The 24,342-nt window shown below is 38.7% G+C and overlaps 1 protein-coding gene and 1 long non-coding RNA gene across 15 annotated transcripts in view; one reads left to right on the top strand and one right to left on the bottom strand.

Moving 5' to 3' along the window:
- Positions 1–18,632, bottom strand: part of GNB1 (G protein subunit beta 1) — a 45,827-nt gene extending 27,195 nt beyond the window's left edge. For 2 of the 5 annotated variants that reach the window (XM_069782757.1, XM_069782756.1), the window contains exon 1: positions 18,286–18,632. The gene's annotated coding sequence lies outside the window, so the exon portion shown is untranslated. Of the gene's footprint in view, positions 1–17,387; positions 17,631–18,285 lie in introns of those variants that run through there. The other 3 variants (XM_009921520.2, XM_009921518.2, XM_069782758.1) reach the window with 2 other exon arrangements.
- Positions 17,707–24,342, top strand: part of LOC138685216 (uncharacterized) — a 41,399-nt gene continuing 34,763 nt past the window's right edge. For 2 of the 10 annotated variants that reach the window (XR_011324506.1, XR_011324504.1), the window contains exons 1-3: positions 18,996–19,290; positions 19,625–19,723; positions 21,304–23,864. This is a non-coding gene — a long non-coding RNA (uncharacterized lncRNA). The other 8 variants (XR_011324507.1, XR_011324505.1, XR_011324503.1 and 5 more) reach the window with 8 other exon arrangements.

Genomic DNA, 24,342 nt, shown 5'->3' on the forward strand with positions numbered 1-24,342 from the left:
CACCACAAACCAGTCCCCAGGAGAGGTACATCACTTAGTGTTTTGGGGGTCCTGGCTGACTGCAAGCTGAACATGAGCCAACAATGCTCCCTCGTGGCAAAGACAGCCAACAGCATCCAGCGCTGCATTGGGAAGAGCATCGCCAGCAGGTCAAGGGAGGCGATCCTTCCCCTCAGCACTGGTGAGGCCACATCCGGAGTTCTGCTTCCAGTTCCACGCTCTCCAGTACATGAGAGACATGGAGCTACTGGAGAGAGTCCAGCAAAGGGCCTTGAAGATGATTAAGCGACTGGAGCACCTCTCAGATGAGGAGAGGTTGAGAGACATGTTCAACCCAAAAAAGGCTCAGAGGGGGATTTTATCAGTGTGTGCAGTCTTCTGTATACACATGTATTTTGAGCACCTTTATCAACATAGTTTAAAATGGATCTCAACCAACCCTAGTAAAAACTAGTTTCCATGACCATTACACCCCTTGAATCTTAAAAATTTCTTGCATAACACAGCCTCCTGCAAGAGTGGCACATAAGGTCATTTTATCCAAGGCACTCAACCAGAGGTGATTTCACGGGGGGGTGACAGATGGGACACAGGACACGACACAAAACCAAAACCCTACTAGCAAACATCACTTATTATTAAAGTAAAACAAGAATTTCAAATTAAGTTACTTTGCTGCTCTGTTATATCTTCCTTACCAACAGGCACCCATCTGAACGGGATGCATCCTACACCCAGCAAGGACAGCTGTATGTAGGCAGGCAGTTACTAATTTAGCATTCGGATGCTTCTGTTCAGGTACCCAACACTTACCACCACTGTAACGTATCAACTACATGGTAGAGATAACGTCTGTGAAACTGGGAATTACAAGTTTATTAAAATTATTTCTTATAGTCTACATAGCTGATTATTATCACAGAACAGTATCTTGATCCCCAAGAGATTACACGACCTTTCCAAATCACTGCCAACAACATGAAATTCCAATTATGCCACCAGGCAACAGTAATTAGAAGCCTGAAATTTAAAACTATGCTTCAAGACTATTCCATATACAAAAAAAACCAACCTATTCTCAACTTGATGGCTTGGTCCTAGCTATCAACATAAACAGTTCTATCAGACAGCTGGAAACTTGAAGCACATTTTGATATCTGCATGTGTATGTGCTCCTCCAAGAGTTAATTCTAGTTCAGAGTTTTCTTGTTAAGTACAGATCTGTATTCCAGAAAGCCTAGTCTTTGCTGTCACCTCCTACAAGAGCAGCTTTGAAGGACAGCCTATAGAAGCATAAAATAATAATTGCAAATTCATAAAGCTAAATATGCTCAAGTGAATGGATACAACCCCTTCTCATTTTTTTTGACATCTTCTTTCTGGGAATCATCTGCTGCGTCTATAATTTGCAAGCACATAAGCTTTGAAAAGCAAGCAATACCTTACTAACAGGTTTGCAAAACAGATTACCCTAGTAGGGACAGTGCTAGATTGTACAAACTCCTTCAAAAACTTACTGAAAACACTTCTGTAATCAAAGGCTAGTGTGGCTGAACCATTTCTGTGGGAGGTATTGGCTGCTTCTTGTGTTGAAGAATTGCCAAGTTTCCAGTTGAAACAGTCATTGTGCTCAGTAGACATTTTTCCATATATTAGTGTGAAGTACACACAAAACAAGCGAATATCAGGTTGGTAAGTGTTAATGCTTGTTATGCAACAGTTACATTAGCTGGTTAAAGAGCTAACAAATTTCCATTTTCAATATAGCGTGCAAGTACAAAATAATAATTACGCAAGCTAAAAATACCTGTAACTGAACAAACTGATTTCACAAATGCTTCATTATTACATATAGGTCAATTCTTGAATTACAGGTCCCATTTTAACTAGGCAGCTTTCCACAAGGGTCACTATGTTGATACTTAAGAGATTTTGTGCATAAAGAAACCCCTGCAGAATACCTGGTAATGCAAGACTCTAAAAATTAGTTTTGTTGTGTTTGCTCTGTTCGAAGACAAGTTTTTCTGGTTAATGAAATCCTTTACCTGTTTCCCAGGCACAAGATTTTGAGGAAACTACATTCAAGCTCCACTCATGACTTAACAGTATCAAGTTGCAGTCCTATTAGGGGTTATGATCTTTAACATTACAAGTGACATGTACTCCCTCCCCCCCTCCCTATTTCTAGTAGTAGAAATCTGGAAATGCTTTCCTCCTGAAGAAATTTGTGCACTTTTTTCTACTCTGCTTGACGTATCTAGAGGACTGCATTAGGAAAAAAATCTTCTCATAGCTGCATAGAACACAGGAAAATTGCTGGCTAAAGAATAAAGGTCAGTTATAGGGTCCTTCCAAAGTTCTGGCTGCATTCCTTCATCCTGTAACCTTATTCACACAGAACAGCACATACAACAGGAAAATCCAGGCACGACAGATCTATATGAAACAGTTTCTGACCAGTCAACATGGCCTTCCATCACACTGGCTTCAACTAAGCAGTGAGGACAGCAGTTTTAGCACTTCAGAATCCCACAAACAAAACAACCAAACAAAAAAACCCAAACAAACGAAAAAAAAATCCACCATAAATAGCTGCTAGTACTCAGAAAAAATAAAAATAAAATAAAAAAAAAATTAAGCTTTTATTTCAGAAAATTCAGGGGGAAGCCAGATATTAACAAATCTGGAAACCTCGCAAAGCCCAAATTCAGTAAGACAGTTTCACATTCAAAGTCCCAAATTGAATTACTGTCTCAGTAATTACAGAAACAATGCATTTGTCTCCTCCAAAAATCTTACAGAATAATTCACAACTAAGTGAATTCTGAAAACACTGAAAATCATCAAACTCTAGTTATATCTAGCTATATATGCATCATCCATCAGCTTTTGCTTGCATGTCTACATTTTCTAAGGCCCAAGGACTCATCGCTCCCTATGTTTAACAAGTATTTGAAAATAAACCTTTTGGATAGTTTACCACTTTCTCAAAATAGAATACTAATCAGCAGACAACAATGCTTAAGATCACGGCAGGGACACATGCTTGCAATAAACAGCCCTGTAGTGAAGTAGCCTGTCTCCTTCTGCCACCAACAGTGAACAAACTCAAGCTGTCTTCATGGAAGACAGCATCCCTATGTTGCCAATATACTCACATTTCCTGATGCTAATCCCATGACCTACATTTAAAAAAAAAAATCATACTGATGCAATATTTAAGCATAAAAATCTGGACTGTAACAGGTCACTTCATTAATCCTTTCTAAATGCATCTGCAAGCTATGCGCATTATTTTAAAAAAATCTTAATTCTAGGTACAGCAGAGAATTTATGTTAAAAAAAAATAAAACAACTTATTATTCCATGTTTAACAGATGCCTAAAGCCAAATGCTTAAAATCACACTTTTTAAGAAGAGGGGTCTTCAGAGATCTTTGAAGTAGTTCACAAATATTAATAACTGTTGTTACTTTAGCGAGCCAAGTCAAAAGATTTCCTAACTACATCTTTTCTCTTTCCTGCCTTGCTCTGAAAGAAATTCACATTTAAGAGCATCCTAACACTTCCCAGTACGTGGCAGGCATAGGAAGCTAACTTATTTTAAGAACAAAAATTACTGATATTTAGTAAAAGTTTTCAACAAACTTACATTTATTAAGAATGTCAAAAGCCAATACTCTAGGTTTTATTCCTTTGTTGAAAATTATCTATATGCAGCTACTTCTTATGAAGAGCAACACATTTATTGATAAACTGGATCAATTTTATCAAAGTGGCCAGTGATGTTTTTGGCTGTCTTCTTTCCTGATCTTACAATTTAAAAAACAAAAAACACCACAGTAAATCAGGAAAACTTAGAACCTGCTTGTACATAGATTTCTAGCTACATTTATCAGAAAAATAAGTTACTGAAAATTGCCATTTAGTAAAGTATCCCTTTATCCAAACCCAAGCAATTTAGTTGTCACATACTACTAGACATCTCCCTCCAGACTGAACTCAGGCAGCATTATAGGAGAATATAGTACTATTAATTAACCAACACAGAAATGACTAAGCATTTATTACTAGATGCTTCTATCTGCAGGGCCTTACAGTAACTGAACAGTTGTTTCTTACTTCAACTGTCATCTTCCATTGCTTCCTTCAACTCTTTTATCATTAACCTCCAGTTTTTACTGGCATTTTCACTTCATTTGTAAACTGACCAGAATCTCTGTTTACCTAAACAGGACAGAGCACATGCATAATAGGGATATCACAGTCCTAATGCCACTGACACACTCCATATTTCTCACTATTTAGAAGTAATATTATTGCCATGAACAGAGAAGTAGCTACAAAGGTAAGAATATATAACCAAATACTGCTGGATCCAAACATCTTCTCTGTAACATACAGCTAACTATTCAGGAGCCACAGAAACAAAAACTAGGTCTTGCTGGGTTAAAAAAAAACCCACCAAACAACAACAACAAAAAAACCCATGAATAATCCCAACACCAAACTTTAACTGTGAGACACAAATTAAAAAGGTTTTAGTTACTTTCTCAGGCCCACTAATATGAATCGGCTAGGCTTTGTGCCATTTGTCCAGATACTATCGTTGGGGTTTTTTTATTTGTTTTTTCTTTTTTTTAGTCACAGTAACTATTTATATCCCCTTGGAATTGTGCTAAAGTTGCTTTTTGTAATTTTTTGAGGAAATACATTTTTTTACATAAGCCCTTTACATGAGGAATGCTTACAACCTTTACTTCAGAGGAAAAAAAAAACACACATAGCAGGAGCTATCTGGAAAGCTGCTAATAATGATAACAGTTTCATAATTTGGATTTAGAAGTGTTAAAGCTGCAAAAGAGGAAAAAAACCCCAAGGGTAAAACTATAGTACAAATCAGTCAGATATAGGAAGGTTGCCTGGCATGAAGTGTTATCAGCAATGTGTTTGCAGAGAAGTTGAACAAAATAATGCAAAAAAACCACCCCAGAAACAAAACAAGAAATCCATTATTTCTTCTCCAGGGGACCTAAGGTAATGCCACAGTATCAGGATATTATCTTTTCAGAAAATGGGTAATCTCTCATTTAGATCAGCTGAATCTACAGGTGGGATGTTTAGGGCAGTTCAGAATGTAAGCTATACACAGTACATTTTCTCCTATAAGCTAGAAATGGAAGCACACTGTTGTAGGACCAGTTTACACATCATCCTGGTGTGACAAATCAATGACAGAATCATAAAATAGCAAATGAAAACACATTACGCACCTAAATATATATACTTGTTTCTTTTTAGTATAAGTCAACATTAGAAACACATTTATTCAGGTATCAAAACAAGATTGTAATCCACAATTTAAGAACATGCCTATAGTAAGTTGCAATCCTATTAAGAAGCCTAATTCTTGTCAATTCTCATGAAGTTTCCAAAAATTGTTTTTTAAAAGTCACTTTTGGGTATACCAACTTTCCAGCAGGTCTTCAGTTTGTTTTCAGCGATTTAAATATGTTCAAGAAGTCCTCATGAAGATTGATGTATTTCTCTATAATGATGATGTTCTGCTCAGGCTCTCCCCACATAATTCACAGTAGGTGCTGAGGAGAGGGCAGCATGTGACTGGATCATGTTGCACTGAATTCACAAGCAAACGAATGACTAGATACAAAACCTGGTGCAGAGGTAGGTGATTACACCACTTCCTGTTACCAAAATCCCAAAGATTACATTGATCCATAGGTGGATCAACTGCCACTGTCTGGGGGGTTAAAGTGTAAGAGAAGAACCAGAATTTTCCAAAGCCTGAATGATATTCCGCTTAGCTCTGCTTGCCAACACATCTGTATTGGCATGATCTTCTCAACCTTGTTAAAAATCACATATTGTTTCAGATATTAACATTACAGTGACATCAGTAGGTACATTAAGATCTTCACTACAATATTTATTATATTGGAGCAGGAAATGGGCTATGTGGTCACTTATTTACAATACAAAAAAACAGAAACAAAAATAGCAAAATTAGACATGAAAAATACAAACAAAAAAGTCAGTAAGACTGTGTACATGCATAAGCACAGAAAATTAGTAGAAATTCCTATTATTGTATTCCAATAAATTTCAGCTCAACTATTTTATGAACAGAAGCTGAATCATCCATTTCATTCTACTTATGCCAGCTAGTAAAGAGTCAACTGAGTCAAAGGAGAACCAGCTGCTTCCTATTTACACTCTTTTAAAAAATGCAACTACCTTTTAGAACACTACATTTAGCAATACTACTTTTTACATCCTTAAAAGTCAAACCATTTAAAACCAGAAGAAATAGCCAAACAAATTGACATACCCTTGTTCTTGAGCTAAGGGAGACATTCACAGATATAACGTGGTCTTCTATGGACAAATTTGCTTCTGCAAAGCATCCCCCTCATCCATGCCTGTAGGCACAAACTTTGAGATACTGACACGCTTACATGTCTCGCTACACTAAGGCCCTCAAAACACTAATGAAAAACACATCATGTTTCCAGAAGCAGCAAGATAATTCATATTCTATGAAATCTGAATTGTGCTTTACCATACAAATCAGGTGTTCCACTCTAAATGCCTTTCATTGTTAGGATCGAATCCTGAAAGAGTACTTCCGTAACATGGATTCTTCTTTCTGCTCTGACTTAGAACAAAAATAAAAATAATAATGATAAAAAAATCCAATAGAAGCAACAGAGGTACCCCATCTTAGAGCCAGGCTGCAACAAGACCTGATAACTACCTTCTGACCATAACTACTATCACATCCTGCCTCAACAAAAATAAGGTACTTAAGACATTTGAACAAACGGCCTGCTCATTTTGTGCCTCTGCTACACAGACTGTACAAAACAGCTTCAGAGATCATCTAAAAGAAAAATATTAATTCTTTACAACTCTGTTAAAGATCTTATCCAAGCTTCAGCTAATTAATAAAAAGAATACATTTCATTGAAGTAAGAATTTAAGTGTTCAAACAGCACACTGATCTTCAGTAAGAGATTAACAGACCACTGTTAGAAGTTAAGCTACACCATGAAATAACTGCTTTCCAGCACCAGTCTGAAGATAAAAAGTATTTCAGTGGACCTTAAAAATCAACAAACTGTATTATATGCATATAGCAGATAAAAGAATACTCGGCAGAGATTAAAATATGGCATGACTTCTCTAACCTTTTTACCCAAAATAGACTGAGCACTACTTTGTTCTCTAGCCCCGCAATCAACATAACCCATCTTTAATCAATGTGCAAGCAGTTCCATTAGTTTTGATAGCAATGATTTATACCCCCAGTAGCTCATTGATTTCTCCCAGCAATTGCTGTATTTTGATATGTACTGTTGATACGAAATAAGTTAAGGGACAGAAGAACAGGAACAAGAAAAGCAAGGTTGACAGACTGAAGAGTAACACAGGAGACCTTGAAGCCATTAGACCGAGTAGTGGTGTTTGGGAACAGACAATGCAACAATGCTTAATGCTGATATGAGAAAGGTAAACTTCAAGTACAACCCAGGGACAGCATCACAACAGAAAGCACAAAGGTACAACAGGAAATACTTGCTTTCACCCTTGGATGTTCTTCTTTCCATAGTACTGCATTAACCCTCTTAAAACTTCTGGCACTAGTCTTTAAGTAGCAGTTGTATTCCTCTAGATAGTATGCATCTGGTTAGGTGATCAAAATAAAGAGGAAAATATGATAAAAAGAAAACAAGTAAAGTACTACTAGGCTTAGGAGCCAGGGTGGGAATTAACTGAGAGACAAAACTGAAAACATCAGAAGACAATCCCATCTATTTTAGGGAAAAAAATACATGCAAAGTGAAGTCAAAAAAGCAAAGTCTGTTTAACAAAGACAGCAGCCAGTAAGGTTAGTTGAAATCCGTAACTCTTAAGATTTTGCAGTGATTTCCACGATCCTCTGCACACCCCCTTTTTATACAAGCACTGCTTCATGTTTATTTGGAGCCCCTGGACACTATTGTGCAAAACTATGTGCAGTTTTAAGGAGAGGGTGGTTTTGAGTTTGTTTTTAAAACAGAAAACACACTAACTGCAGGACACAATATATCAACTTGGCCCTTTAAAAATAGAAGGGGAGAGAGCTTTGAAGACAGGTCACTTCCACCTTCTACAGTATATTAAGGATTCTGACTTGGGAAAAACATGGTTGGTGTTTCCAACTCCAGCTTCCACCTCAGCTTGGTTTTATAAGTTCCTTCACCTTCTGTAAGAGCCAAGCTGCTCATTAACTAGAAGCCAAACTATCACAGTTTTGCAACACAGTGCATGGTAATAAACTATTTGCCCATCTTGGTTTCCTTAACATGCCAAGTTGTGAACTGGCAAGGCAGCTGCTGAACAGCAGATGTCTGTGCCACCTTTTGTGACAGAGGGCAGCAGTAACTGGCTTCCCCCAGAGTGAGGCCTTCTGAGTTTAATTCACAACAGCAAGGATATGCAACAAAAAAAAATTACTACAGGACAAATTAGACTAAGAAATCAAAACCTAATGAATTAAATGAATGAAATAAATGAATTCTCCATGATATGTATCCAGGTAAACAGGTAGGCACTCCTAGCTAGGTGACACAGCTTAACATCCCATCTTATCGCAATAAAATCTGTTCAGATGCTTTATATTTGATCCCCAGGGTAGTGAAAAAGCGGATTTTCCAATGCCTGATTTAAGTATGAGTTCCATCTTCTAATACAGGTTAAAGGGAAGACAGAAAAGTCAGACTAGAAGCAAATATGAAAATTACTGGGCATCTTCTCGCATCTAAGGACTTGCCTAAGATTTCCAAAACGTTTGGAAGAACTTCCTTCTATTTTCAAAGTTTCCGAGTCTATAGTGTTTTTAAGATGTTTTCTCCTTTTCTTCAAGATATTGTACCCTGTTTGATTATAAGGATACAGTTTTTAATTTCTGAAATCATTATATGATTGAATCTTGGATATCCTGAATTTGTAGTATGTCAAATTCAAGACTAATAAGAGACTTTGAATAATCAGATACCTAAGTACTCACACCTATGAACTACTGTGCCTAGATATTAAGCCCCAAAACGCAGGTTCTGCACAAGTTCCACCTCCACATATCAGCAATGAATCTTTTTGTAGGACAAGCCTAATTATTTTCTGAAATGCTGAAGCTTCACCTATTATCTACAATCACAAGAATAAAGGACAAAACTAAGTTGAACTAACAAATTTGACTTCACTGTGCAAAGTTTCTATGATGTTTGAGTTTTCATACATGAAAAAAAACCAATTCCCCAACTTCTCAAGCATCTGTTAAAGATACACTACTTTGTCAAGATTTTAAATCTGTTAAATTGTTCCTGTTCAATATTAGTTTATTTTCTTTAAACATTACACAGTCTTTTAATTAAAGAACAGTATATTAACTTCTACAGTAAGCTTTCAGGCACTAGCCAGATAATATCTGGCAACTTGTAGTGAAATCCAGGACTTAGTAACCTGAAGCACAGTTTAATTGCCATAAGCATCAAGGGAACAGTTCCTGATCTTTGTACAGACCACACCTTTGTTAAACAGACAGCAGTGTATCTTCAGTATTTTACCACTTCACAAAGAATGTGCAACAGCAATATCAAACATATGTTCCAACAAAGAGAGCTCTTTAATTAGTACAGTATAATCTTATTTTGAGTACCAAAGGTTTCAGCAGACTATCACATCTACTTTGTTTTTCTAGACAAACAGAAAAATTACCACACCGCCCTCCAAACACATTTGTTAGGCTATCTGAAGAAACAGCTTTGGGAACCAAACAGGAAAAGTCCAAGAGGACCATAAACAGATTTCTTCTCAGCATCTTGAAGCACACATAGACTTGCTTTGTTGAGCGCTATTACTTCATTTACTGGAAACAAAACATATACTAAGTTTTGTACTATGCAGTTATAACTCACAATATTTTGCATACTGAAACCTAAGTTTACTTCTTTTTATTTCAAGCATTGCTATGTTCAACACATACCTTGAACCACTTGGTGTTAACTAAGATGTATCAGCTCAACAATTTAAATAAACTTAAATGGAACAGAACTTTACATGTATGGCAAAACCAGACTTAACTGCACTAGTTTTCACCACAAAGATCTTACTAGAAAATTATTAGTATTGCACACATATCAAACTAAAAAATAAGTTTAGGGACTTCCTGTCAATGCTGCTCACGGAGTGAGCATTTCTGCCTGGCCTTACAAATTTCACTACTGAAGATAACTAAGCATTAACTTTTAAGATCTCTGCATCAACAAAAGAGGCACATTCATACCATCTTCTGTACACTTCTAAACCTTGGAGCTTTGCCCCACCTCATGTCCCTCAATTGTTTTGGTAAATCCCTTGAATACGTACAAAAGTCCAAACAGTTGGACCAAATACAAAGTGTTCCTATTCTAAAAGATCAGTTCAATTTCTCTAGTTCCAGAGGAAAGGCACATTCCCCACCAATTACAAAAGGGCAGCAACACCTCAGGCAGTAGCTTGCAAGGCACATCTCTGGACAGATACAAGCATACCACATATACTCCAAAACCATTTGTAAGCTGAGCCGCCTGCTCTGTAACCCTCAGCAAAAGAAGTCTAGTAAAATATATCCTGTGTTATCACAGATGTCCCAATGAGAAGTCCTTACAGTAAAGCATACAACATTAATACTGGACACATAAATTTCAGTTTCCACAGAAGTTAAACTGCAATTTTGAAGTGCACAATTAAAAACTCTTCTGTCAGAGCAGTGTTGGAAATTTGTTTCAACATTTCACAAAAATAAAACAAAACCCACTCAGCTTGTCAAATAACTTCATGATTTTGCAAATAATTTTAGATAACCTCTATTAACAGATTACAATAGATCCTAAAAAGTCAGGGAACACAAAGCACATGTTACTGAACAGACTTTTAATCTAGCCCAAGATATGCAAGGTGGCCAGAAAAGCAGTAAGAAAATAAAGGGGTATAGAATTAACAGCTCACCTGCAATAGGTAAGCAGAAGCTCTTTTTCTTTCTTACAAAGAAAGAAAATAACTGGCATCAGCTGTTGTAATTAAGCCTACTGTAACAGAAGAAGAAAAACAAGCCACAGAAGTAAGGCATTGCTTTCCTGTCAGTGATGTCAACTTTGTGGGTGTTTTTGCCTTTCTGAAAGTCATGTAGAAAGCCTTGCAAAATTTCTTAATTTGTCCCCCATACTCAGTACAGTTTGATTTTGTAATAAGGATGAGCAAAATCATCACCGATACCTGAATTGGTAAAATATTTGCAACTACTTTGATAGATGGCACGCAGGAGGTTCCAGAGAGAAATATTTTGGTTTTATTCCCCCCCCGCCTTTGCTAGGGGAGTAAAAAATGAAAGAACTGAAAATAGGCACAAAAATCTTTACATAGTTTTTAATATAGGACTGCATTACATAAAGCTACAAAAAATTATCTAATCTATCTAATTACAGATAATTAATATTTTCTTTTTTGGGAGTACTGGCAGGCATTACTGCAGTTTTCAAGAAGACATCAAAAATATTCTCATCTGAGAAAAACATAACTGGCAAGAAACTTTAGGCAAACCTTCCTCAGACCAGTGTAGGAACACACTGAAAAAAAATATTTAGCTATCTACAATTCAGTTAATCCTTATAACATATAGAAGGTTTCTTTTCTACGTGCAGAACATTTAGAAATTGCAGTGATTTGACAGGCTGAAATTCTACCTTATCAAATAAAAATACATATTTTTAATGAAGCAGTTTCACGCAAACTACTTACAGAAATGAACTACATTTCACATTAAAACGGCAACTAGATTTTTAATTACTCTCTTTCCCTTCACTGTATTATCTGTTGCTAATTTTTCCCCTCATCAAGTTCTAAATACTATCTATGAAAATAATTTGAAGATTTAGCCTATCTTTACCACCATCAGTTACAGAGCTACCTTATATCTTGTCTCCTTTAAGCTCCCTCAGATCACCTTCTTCAGGTCTTCAGCCTCATTTTCACTTATGCATTATTAGGATTCCAAAACAAACACAGCACAGGAAGATCAAATTTTAACCCTTCAGTCCCACCAAATAAAAAATAACTATAGCACTTCTCCTCATAAGTCTGTGACAAGTGACAAAATCACCTTGTTTTCAACACTTCTTAAGCCCAAAATACTTAGAAAAAATAATTTTAAAACAAGTCTTTAAGTCAGTAAAGAAACCTCAGAGATCTTGATATTAACCTGCAGATTCTGCTTGCCCACAAGCCAAACAGGGCTCAGACTCATGAGCAAGTTTCCAACATTAGCTGGCCCATAGCAGCCATCTATGTACTACACCCTTTAAGCCTACATCGAGTTTGAGGTACTAAGATTAACTTGGTCCCCCATGAAAAAGGGCTATGCTGATTTGAATAACCTTGCATTTATCTTCAGAGTGCAGGCATTGATAATTACCATGGAATAGCTGACAGAGGGTAACCTATTCATTAATTCAAAGCCAGGTCTTCTGAACATCTACAACATCTTCTAAAGCGTTCTTATTTGAAACCTGCTATAGTTATTTGTATTGGATTTCAGCAAGACTTAAATCTGGCAATATCTAAACAACTTTTGCTTTGTAACTGCTTTCTCAAGCACTTATTCCTGTGTCCTGTGACACACAGACCCACCCAATGAACTAAAATATCAATAACTGGGTCAATGTGTAACATTTTGTATGGGATCTTTATTTTGTGCCAGTTCAAAATTTCGAGAACCAAACAATTGAGTGTTTGGGCCAGTGCTGAGAACCCTGGACAGAATTTAAAGTTATCATTTCCAAATCACACTTCCATGATGTCCCCAAAAATATTCTTTTTGGCTTACACATACAAATTACCATGTAGGCATCTAATTACAGCATCCCCAGTAACACTGAGCATAAGATATACATAGCAAGCAATACCATATCTTATCTGTTTCCAGATGGCATTCATGAATATTGTCATGTCATTACTCTAGCTGGGTTCAAGAAAGAAGATTCCTGGAGGTCTGTGACTATACTGGGCAAGGCAAGTATTATCCCCTGTACCTAGTCCACTCAAGGTTCCAACTGCAGTCTTCCAGACAAGCAGAAATATTTCATTATATTTCAAGAGACTAACAAATCATAACACATTCTATACCACTCCAATAAATGCAATGGACACAAGCACTTAATATCAATGAAAATAGTATTACAAGATATTAATTGTAAAGAACACATTTTAGAAAGTCAGCTGTTAAAAAAACAGGCCAAGAACATCTGATATTTATGTTCCCAAAAATACTTTTAAATGTGTATTTTCTTTCAAAGGCTAACTGTCTCCTTTCTCTTTACTTAGAAGTCTTCTAGTTCAACAGAAACGTGGTATTCTGCTTCAAAACCTATTTTGGAGTGTCCGTATTTTTGTACTAGGAAGCCTTCCACAGTCATTTACATTGATTCTTTTGGCATCTAAAGTAAAGGTACTGTTCATAGCCAGCTCAAAGCTTTTAAAAACCTCTTAATGTTCTGCTGAACTACCAGTTGGCTCAAGTATCTATGGATTCTGCATACATTTCTGTTTGGTGAAAAACAAATCCATGCACACAAAATCCCCAGCATACTAGACACCCTGTGAAGAAATAATAAATTGAGATACTATGTTAAATAGAAACATAGGGGCTTGGGGGTATTTTTGTTTTTTATCACGACCTTGGCTAATACTAGTTCCAACACTATCAGTGGGGAGAAAAAAAACATTTTGAATGGAATATGTATTCTTTTCATTTTGAGTCTGCACTTCGAGCAATCAAGACTCTCCCTTAAAAAAAAATTCCACTTTATCTTCAATCACATGCTTAAGAAACATTTCATTAATACAAGCTAGTTGCTTCCAAGGTTATAAATTCTTTCCCAACATAACCAGTAAAATAGTGTAAAAAAAATACTGGCACAAACATAGGCATTAGAGACTCCAAAGACAACTCACCTAAACATAATTCAACCACTTGAATGCATGATTCCTCATTTCAACTTGCTAGTAACAAACTAGCACTAAATGCAATTCTTGAAACAATACGCTATGCCATATGGCTAAAACTGGATATTAAAATTGAGAATATCAATTACCAATCCACTAATGCTGAGAGCCAAAATCCATGGACAGTAAGAATTTAATCCAATTCAGCGACTAAAACATGAGCTGAGCCCGACATAGAGAAGACAAATCTATTGCTGGTTTCACAGAAAGCAAGCAACCCCAATTTTTTATTGCAGTAACTACAAAACTAGCTAAATGTAACACTGCATTAACATTCCCAAGGACAGCAATAGGCAACACAAGAATCTGCAAAAGCAACACAAGTTCCATATGAATTGGCATCTTGTTTCACACTGATTGAGAAATCAGAACTAAGTAACTATTTAAGAAGAAACAGTTATAGTTGTTTTCCACATGACCAAATTGAAGCCTCCAAAGCACCAGGAAGTTATTACACACTGAAGCCAACATCATCTTGCTTAATTTCAAGAAAAGGCATCCTACAGACACAAAAGATATGTATTTCTACTATAATTAAAGGATCCTGAAAGCAACTGCATTAATTGAATGATTTTCTTATCCTAAGTATATTAGTTTAATTGTTCTAGTTTTAAAATTTTTAATAGCTGTAGAGTGTTTTTTCTTGGATGATATTAAGAAAAATGCTACACAAAACTCTACACACTTCCTAATTATACAAAAGTTTATTGGTTACTTACACAAGAAGAATTCTCATTAAGTCTAAATACAACATTTTCAGATTTCCATGAGGTATGGAGGCAATTTAAAAACTGTTCTGCTAAGATCTACTGTGGAATTCTAACTTTACGTGTTGCCTAAGATTCCATGGTAGGATGCTTGCTATGTACTGACTTAGCAGCTGCAAGGACTAAACAAGGATAAATAAAATTTATCTTACCCAATACGTGTATTGAAAAACCAAAGTACTAGTACCAAAAAAAGCTGCACTGCTAGTTTCAAGTTCAACAGCACATTAAAAGTACCATCAAATGGAACTAGTAATTTATTGGACAAGTATTCTTGATTAAAACATTGTTTCTGATATACTAGAGGAGTAAAATACATTCGGCTAATTTCAACTTTTTCTTCTTTTTTTTTTTTTTAAAAAAAAAAAACAAACACAACAACAACAGACACCTCAACTGCAAATTAGCTCTTCTGCTTCCTAGCTTCCTTCTGTATGAACTACAGCCGGGCTATTACAATAAACTAACAAGCAACTGATTATACATTAAGTCACAGATAAACAGTACTAAAAAGGTTGATATTACCAAAGGTTTGGAGGTCGTTTGAATACAGAAGACATAACAAGCATTTCTTATTTTTCTTGCTGGGAAGTGTATTATTTTAAACCTGAGGCTGGTATAGCAAGTATTAACCAAGCTATTTTATTTAGGCTGCCAAAGTTAAGAAGCTTGGCACTGTAGTGAAATATCACAAAAGTTACAAACTGAAAGTCCATTTTTCTTAAAAGATACTACAAAACACACACAGAAAGCTTTAGAAATCTGTAATGTCGTTTTAAAATACAACACTTCACAGACACAGAACTGTTTTAACATCCCCAAAACCTTTCTTACTCTTTCCCATAAAAAGAACAGTTACCTAGAGTATGACGATAATTCCAGGCCAAAAGCAATTTTAAAAGCCTCCACAAATTGTTAGCATTCTGAAGCAGATGGGAGACTCTTTTGTATTATAGAAAGATAACTGTCTGCATGGGGTCTGACGATTACCCAGCTAGTAGAGAACCAGCTACAGTACACAGCCCCAAGCAGGGTCTTTGTATACCTGTGCTCTAGGTTTAAAATGCTGTTTTTCAGCAACAGGCTTCATAAAAGCCAAGAACATTTTGATGATACTAAGCAGGCACTGCAAGGTAAAAAAGAAAATCATGTCACCCCTTTATCCAGTAAGAGCCTATGTGAACATTTCAATAAAACTATTTACTCCTCCCACCTAGTTCCTATCTGGAGGAGCTCACAAAAATTAAGAAAAAACCCCAGATTTCTTGCAACAATCTTCCAAATACTCCTCCTACCCCCACCCCCAAAAAGAAGAAAGCAAAGAGAACGAGAATGTAAATCTAAAATACAATTACGAAATAAGATCTAGTTTGGCAAAGCTGTGGTGAGGAGGAGTTGAAAAATGAGAGCTGCCTTGCTGCAAACGCCATCTTGTTGCAGCTATTGGGCCCAGGCACAGAAAGATCCATTCATTCACAGCAAAAAGAAAATCAAACACACACCCTGGTTAATCTGCAGCTACCAAAACAACTACACTATTATCACCCCTTCTCTTTCTCCTCTCCTAAAGCACACAAGGGAAAAAAATTAAGCTCTGATATATTACATTTAGAACAAATTTAGATATTAATACAATATCTTCGTTTTCCCCACATGTATTTTACACACACATCGACAGCATTTTGTCTTGATTCACATCCTTGTGTTTAGCAGATCAGCTTAAAATACGGGATAAATCTCTCACGATTAGGTGCAGATATTTTACAGCAGCAAAATGTTTAATTTTTCAGTCTTAAATCACCTCTCCAAGTTGAGCCAACTATTCTCATAAGCTGTTTCAATAATCACTTAAGCCTTACATTTACAGTCCTTTCCTCCTATTTTCTATTGTGGAGACAATACATAATAACGTAGCAGTCGGCATCCTAGAAAGGATGCCTTATTTAAAATACGAGTCCCAACCATGACTTTGTTGAAGAATAATGAAATATCACATTCGTTAAAATTTCAGTTCATCTTCGGGAATGATAAATTGACATCTTACAACAACCCCTATATCATTCTGATTTTCTTCTGGACAAGATTTTTTTTTAATAAAACGTCTCGCCTCTTTCATATTTATATACAATACTTTACACCTCTTCATTTCCTACAAAGCTGTAGAATTAAAAATCCTACACCTTAAATATCCCTTGTACGGATAAAAAAAAAATACTGAAATCCTTTCAATAAATAAACTGGGAATTGAAATAATATTTTTAATAACACTTCCGAGGAGAAAACTCCATTTTTCTATTGTAGCAAACACCCTCCATGATCTTCGTTATTGCTGCTACGGGCACAGAAAAATATGCAGCACCGTAATACATGAGGGAACAACAAATATGCGGTCTAAACCCATCCTCGGTTCTGATTTTAAAGAGAACAAAACCTTCTCTACCCCTCCCTCCCCCAGTATCCACAACATGAACCCAATCTGCGAGCCCTTCACTGGATTGGGGGCTGCTGGAAGCAGTCTTACCCTGTTTGTCTCACCCCCGTCTCCTCTTAATCAGTTTTCCACCATTACAGCAGACACACCATAGCTTTTTCTTGAATCTCTCTCCAAATATTCCCTCTGCCGGCTGGATCGCTCGGGAAACTCGCCTTTTGTATCTTAACGCGTACAAGAAAACACCTCAAACCCTCTCGCAGAGACCACTACAGCGTAATTATAATTAAAAATGGAACCCCGCAAGATCCAAGGTCTCCTCCCTTTTCGCCTTAAAGCCTTCAAGAGAGGATCAGTCCCAGTCCCACCCCCACCTTTTTTTTTTTTCTCCTCCTCCTCCAGCTACAAACACACTTCTTTTTTAGGGGAAGCTCGAGCACCGAGGAGGTGGGGAAGCGCGGGGGAGGGGGGCTATTTCCAACCCCGCCATGCTAAAAGGTGGACAAACCATTAGCCGCCCTTCTCTCCTGCGGGGGCCGTGAAGAACGGGTGGGCGAGGAGGAGGGCACCGTCCCCGGCGGGGGGAAGGAAGGCGGAGGGGGGGGGGGGGGGGAGGCAATCCGGTGCCCGGGCGACGCGAGAACCGAGGGAGCGGCGGAAGGGGAGGACGAAGGGAAAGGAGAAGTGCGGCAGCGAGGAGGAAGAGCGGGGGAGGGGAGCGGGGGGGGGGGGGGACGGGCGCAGCCGCGCAGAGGAAGAAGGAACCGGGGATGAGGGGCTGCCCGGGCCTCCACAGACGTCGCCGGCGGGAAAATGGCCTCAGGGTGGGGCCGGGACGGGGACGACGAGGCGGGGGGGGAGGGGGGGGTCGGCGAGCCGGGCGGCGGCGGGAAGGCGCAGGGGAGGGCGACGAAGCTTTTGTGAGGAATCCCCCCCCCCCGCCTCCCGCCCCCACCCGCCGCCTTATCTCTCCCCTCAGACGGTTTACCTGCCCTTCCGGCCGCTGTTCATTAACCGGGCCGGGTACGTCCGTCGCCCGCGGCTCCTGCCCGCGTCCCGCCGGCCTGGGGAGGGGAAGGGGGGCGGAGGAGAGGGAGGAGGGGGCGGAGGAGGAGGAGAAGAAAGAAGAAGGGGAGCCGCCCGCGCTCTGCCCGGCTGGTCCCGGGGAGGCAGCAGCGCCGGCCGGGGAGTCGCGTCGGAAGGAGAGAGCCGCGGGGGAGGGGGGTGTCGCTGGGTCTCGACTCCTCCTCGCACGCTGGGTACCCGCTCAGCTCCCCGCAGCCATCGGGAAGCGAGAGCCTGGGCGCGGTTAACCTTCCCCCCCGCTCCCCACACACACCACCACCACCCCCCTCCCTCCCCTCACGCCCCGCCCGTGCTGCCCGGCCGGGAAACCCCGGCTCGGCTCTGCTCCCCGCCCCGCCTCACCGCCGGCCCCCTTCAGCACCGCCCCGCTCTAACCCCCACCACCCTCCCGGGCGGCGCCGTTCGGCGGCGAGCGTAGGCCTCACCGCGCCGGAGGCTTCGTTACCTCGACGGGGAGGATACGGGGACGGAGGATACGGGGACGGGACCCGGCCAGCACGGCCGGGAGGGGTCGCGGTCACGGTGTGCGCGCACTCCCCCCTCCCGCCGCCATCCCTCCGCCCCGCGCGCGCACAGGCGGGCAACGCCCTTCCAGTCAGTCAGTCAGCCCGGCGGGAAGCGGGGGGGGGAGAAGCTGCCCGTCTCCCGCCCATGGCGGTTTGGTTCAGGCCCCGCTCTCGGGCGCTTCCTCCCCGAGCGCGAACAAAGGCCGCGGGCGGGCCGAGGTGAGGAGGAGGAGGGGTGTTTTCGCTTCTGCCCCACCGCGCCCAGGCCGCAAACAAGTATTTGTTAAAAAAAACGGAGTGAATAAAAGAAAAACAGCCCCGAAAACCGACGTTATTTATGTGGAGAATCTCTCCGAGAGAGAGAGAGCAGGGCCCGGAGGAGGAGCAGATACTCCTTGAACGTAAGAACTCCGGGCTGCTCAGCACGAGTGAGGGTGAGGGCCAGAGGTCTGAAAGCGCTACCCGCAAGAAGGCTGGCAAGCAGTAAATACCTTCATATGGCCACCTTTCCCTCAGGGATTTGACAAGGAGTGACAATTCAGTAGGCTCACAACCTCTTTTTTTTTTTTTCTGACATTGCTTATAAGGTACTTGTGCGGCCAGAGTTTCCAGAGCCTTCTTTTCATATTCTTCTCAGAGGATGAGCATCCATCATTGCTCTGGAAGGCATTGCAGAAAAGAACAAGTCAAAGAAAAAATAAGGGAATATAAAAAAATGCCATTTCTCTTTTACAGACTGGGCCTCACGTAAGCCAGGCAGGACAGACGTTACCAAGATGGAATCATTTCACACCAGCACTCACATACTAAAACATCATTACTTAATAATGCAAAGTAAGTATACATACAGTATTGCATCACTCTTTCTCCTATCAACAGGTCTAAATCTGGGGGTTTTTTCCCCCGTATTTGTTTATACTTTGTTAAGAGGTGAGATTATGTTGCTAGCTAAGTAGATTTACAATAAAAAGTAAAAAAAACCCCACAGCATTATAACAAATTTTGAATTAAAAACCTACCCAGAAAGAGTATCTTCTAATAGAAACTAAAAAAAAAAAAAAAGGTTAAAGAGACTAGTACTTTTTCTGCAAACTCTCCCCCTAGTAGTTGCTTGCTTCTCCAGAATTTAAAACAAACTGTTACTTGTCGTCATGCTTTCTGGGAAGGTAGGCGTGGTTACCTGTAATTAGTAAGAGAAAGAATAGGTTTGCCAATTAAACTGTAGGAAAGTGGGTCGGCTATTATTCAGGTTGTCTGTTATGAATAACTATTAGGTCCTGGTGTGGTTAAGCCTTTGTTTTATAATAATCAAATGTTTGTTTTTAAATAACCTGTGCACTGTGCTAAAGCTTTAATTCTTCACTCTGGGACTCACAATAACAAAGTAAGAAATTTACTGAAATTAGAATAAAGGATTCTTGCATTATAGTCCCAGATTGCTTATATTCTGTTCAGTAACTATGAGGAAATAATTTCTGTTCCACCCCAAAAGAAATATGCATGCATGTGCATCATGGACAGGAATTACCCTGTTAAAATCTGTGGAACCACGTGTGTGAAGGTAGGGGATGTTCTTTAGATTGGGGCTAGAGATTGATTCATCTAGCATTCCTATCTGCAAAATACAGACTAAATGTAAGTGCTTAAGAAACACCACAAGTTTATTAGAGATTTGCAAAGTTTTCTAGAGATTTCAAAAGCGGTTACTGCAGTATTTAAGTCAAAAAGTCTCAGGGAGATTTGTGGTAGGCAAGTTACATGGGGTTTTTTTGGTTGGTTTGTTTTTGGTTTTGTTTTTTTTTAGTTAGAGATTGCTTTTATGCATAGCAGAGATTGAAATGCCCTTTTGGAGATACACCATGATTTGTGTGGAAAAGAATGACCACTTACTACATGGGGGGGGGGGGGGGGGGGAGTATGATACATAAAGGATTAAAAAAAAAGAAAAAGTCTTGTTTTGCTAAGGAAAATTCGTAAGTCTAATGAGGTTTTGTGGAAAATTTTCGGCTAACACTGGATCATACAGGAGAAATCTGTGTAATGAACAAAAATAACATTCTGAGGTTCATAACAAATAGTAAATCACATTTTGTTCCTTCGAGAGAGTAGTGGCATTGAGCTTTTGTTAGTGGACTAGAAGAATTGTTGTGTGAATTAACTATATCATAATAATCTAATGCATGCTTTTTTCCCATTGCACGTGCCTTATCGTACAAACACTGCTCTTCTTCCTCATAATTCTCTTACATGCTTTTAGTAGTGGGACAATTGTAGTACCTAAATGTGGGTTGTTTTTTTTCAATAAAGTACACATTCAGACCTTATCCTTTCCTAGGAATCTCTAATTTTTTTCTGCATTCTAGTTTTTATGCATTCTCTGTTTTATGAGAGCTAAAGGGAATTTCTGTCCACAGGTCTGTCCATGCTCTGTCACCTCTTTAAATCCGTGGAATTTGGGTAAGGAAACTGGACCAGCCAAATGTGTTTATACATGCTAAGTACTACCACATATACACATAACTAACTTCTCACCACACCTATTCTTTTGTGAAAATACAACTGTTGCAGTAGTTCCTGTTTCTGATCCAGTGACTTAATTGTATCTTATTCCCCAGTGAAAAATTTGATTGATATATAGTTACACTACTGGTATGAAGAGGGATTATGAAGATTGGAAATGGTTGTTTACAGGGTGGAGGGTTGTTTCAGGTGGGGTGGGTGGGGTTTTTTTGGTTTGTTTTATAAATCTCACTGGACAAATCAGTTTTGCTGCATTTAAAAATCTTTTAGAAGAATCGCACATTATTGTGTGCAACACAGCGCTTAATTCTGATATCTTCATATAGTCCTGTGCTGGAAGCTACTGTATGTGCATTATCTTTATTTTTTAAATTTCTTTTTAATTTTTAATCTTAATTATTTTGTATGTGCATACAGAAAGTGTCCTAGATTGTAGTATTCAGTGGAAGAGTGTGCAAATCACCAGAAATCAGTGGTCTTCCTTGATGCATGAATTTATCTGTTTCTGTATATTACAAAAATATTGTTTCAACTAAAAATTTAGCTGAAAATATCTGCTAATACTTGAGGATCTAATATATGTAATTAATAAAACCAAGTCTTTATGTTTTTTTGTTAGTCCACTTTGAAGTAACTAGTATAGCCAAAGCAAATTAAAATACCTGAAATATATGAGAAGTGTAACTCACACAATTTCACAAAATAGTGAAACTTCTCAAACCTGAGGCTTCCGCACATGCTCGGATTAGGTCAGCTGAAGCAAAAATTGAAGTTTTTCTCCTGAAGCTTGGTTTAGATCTAAAGAAAATCTCTCCTGTAAGCGGGTTGCTCCATAGTTCTCAGTTGCAAAATTTCTTGCACCTTTTTCTCAATCAGCTGATATTAACCCCTTTATAGAAAGCATACTGAATTAAATGAATCTTTAGGCAATTTCACTAGTTAGTGTCTTTCTTCAGCTGTCTCAAACATGATGACAAAACTGGTCGGAATCTGTCATACCTGGTATGCTACGAGAACACCTGTTTTTGCAGGCTTCTCTGCCATTCAAAACCAGCATGTTACAGCACCACTATTGCACACTGGTCGTGGGGCTGTGAAAAAATCATTGTTTCTAGCCTCTTGTGGAATACAAAGAAATTGGTTGTTAAAATGAAAAATGGCTATCTCAGTCTTACCATGAAACTTTTCCAAATGGGCAACAGTTAAACCACACATAGTTTTACACTTTTACCAACTCCTGATTAATAGGCATCTGCTTAAACAGAGCCAATGGTTGCATACACATCAAAAGTTGCTTTCCAGATTTCAGCCTCCAGGCTCTGCTTTCACTCTTACATGTGTGTGACTGCCATCAACAGGTAAAAATAAAGGCTACTGAGAGGCTTTAAAATATTTGTGAAATGCAGACTTGGGAAACTTGACAAACAAAAATGCTATTTTTCTTCCCTCATCTGCAAAGGTCTTGCACTGCGTAAGAGAGCAGGAGTAATTCCAGGGAGTGGAAGTCCTGGAATGTTTCCTACCTGCTAGTCTTCTCGCTGATGTGTCATGGTCATCAGATCTGTAAAACTTTGTCTCATATCTGCAGGATGCCACACGATGAAATTTAGTGGCTCACATAGCCATGTGTGTCCTATTCAGACATCTCCTCCTATTCAGAGGCAATAACCTTTAATCAAATGTGCAGACTAGACAGGTTATGTTAATGAACCGCTTCAGGAGTCCCAACTACACTTTGTCTGATGTATGGCTGTGTCTTTAATACTAAGGCAATTGGAAATACAGAGCTGGAGAGTACAGTTGAATTGTTGAGTCCAGTAGCTCGTATGACAAGTAACCATGCCACATGATATCCTTTAAAAGCTGGGGCAACTTCACCTTAAAATTAGTTTGTTTGGTTTTTGCTTTGCTAAGCCACTTGTAAGGCAATTTGCCTCTTAAAGCCTTATTGCATTGTTTAGAAACAGTGAAATTTACTCATTTAACGATGCCATAATGCATACTGCAGTACTTTTGGGGACATCCATCTTTATCAGTGTAATAGTTTAAAAAGGCAACTGCTGCTTTTCTTAGGCTGTAGGAGTAGGAAGTCTTGTTCAAAAGCAAAAAGATAGAAGGACAGATATTGCATACTCCTGAGAGAAGACGTTCTTGTTCAACAAGAGCAGCAAGGATGTAACTTGGTCCCCAATGTATTAATGAGTATGGGTTTTATTTGCAAGTGAAACTGCCATTGCACATTGTTTCGAAATATACTGTGTTCGTGTTTTATTAAATGTTTTGTCAGTATTTTTGTAATTCCTTGGAAAGTAGTTCATTTTCGTATACAAATAGCATTGTTATTGCATTGTTATAATCAAAATTTACATATTGTTATCTGAGTAAATATACTGTACCATTCTTATGATAACTCAAGATGCTTCTGGACTCTGGAGGAGTAACTGTCACCAAACAGGTATAAGTTATGCTTTCTAAAGAAAGAGTGAAAATCAGTACTTCTCAAAATTGCATAGCTCCTCAGATGGTATAAAAATACTACAGAAGTAATAAATAATTATGTTTTGCCTACTTCTCTATTTGTGACTTCCCAGGTGAGTGTTTCTAATTGACTTACCCAAAATAATAACTCAAAAGACCACCTCGTATTCCTGAATCACACCAACACTATTTCCCATTCCAGAATATTTTGTCTGCCTTTGTGTCCTTTGATTTCTATAGTGTGCATTCTGTTAAAACTGTAGAGATTCATAGAGATGTTCACATGATTTTGATCTTGCTTGAAGCTCTCACTACATGTGGTCCCAAAAGCAATGCAAACCCCTTGTTTCTCCTGTCATTCTGCCAAAATTAAATGAAGTTTATAGTTTCTGCTATGCTTCAGTCCCAAGTCTATTCAGAGCATCAGGAACTCTTTTGTTTTGTTTTGTTTTTTT

This window comes from Haliaeetus albicilla, chromosome 4, assembly GCF_947461875.1.
Source record: "Haliaeetus albicilla chromosome 4, bHalAlb1.1, whole genome shotgun sequence".
Lineage (NCBI taxonomy): Eukaryota > Metazoa > Chordata > Aves > Accipitriformes > Accipitridae > Haliaeetus > Haliaeetus albicilla.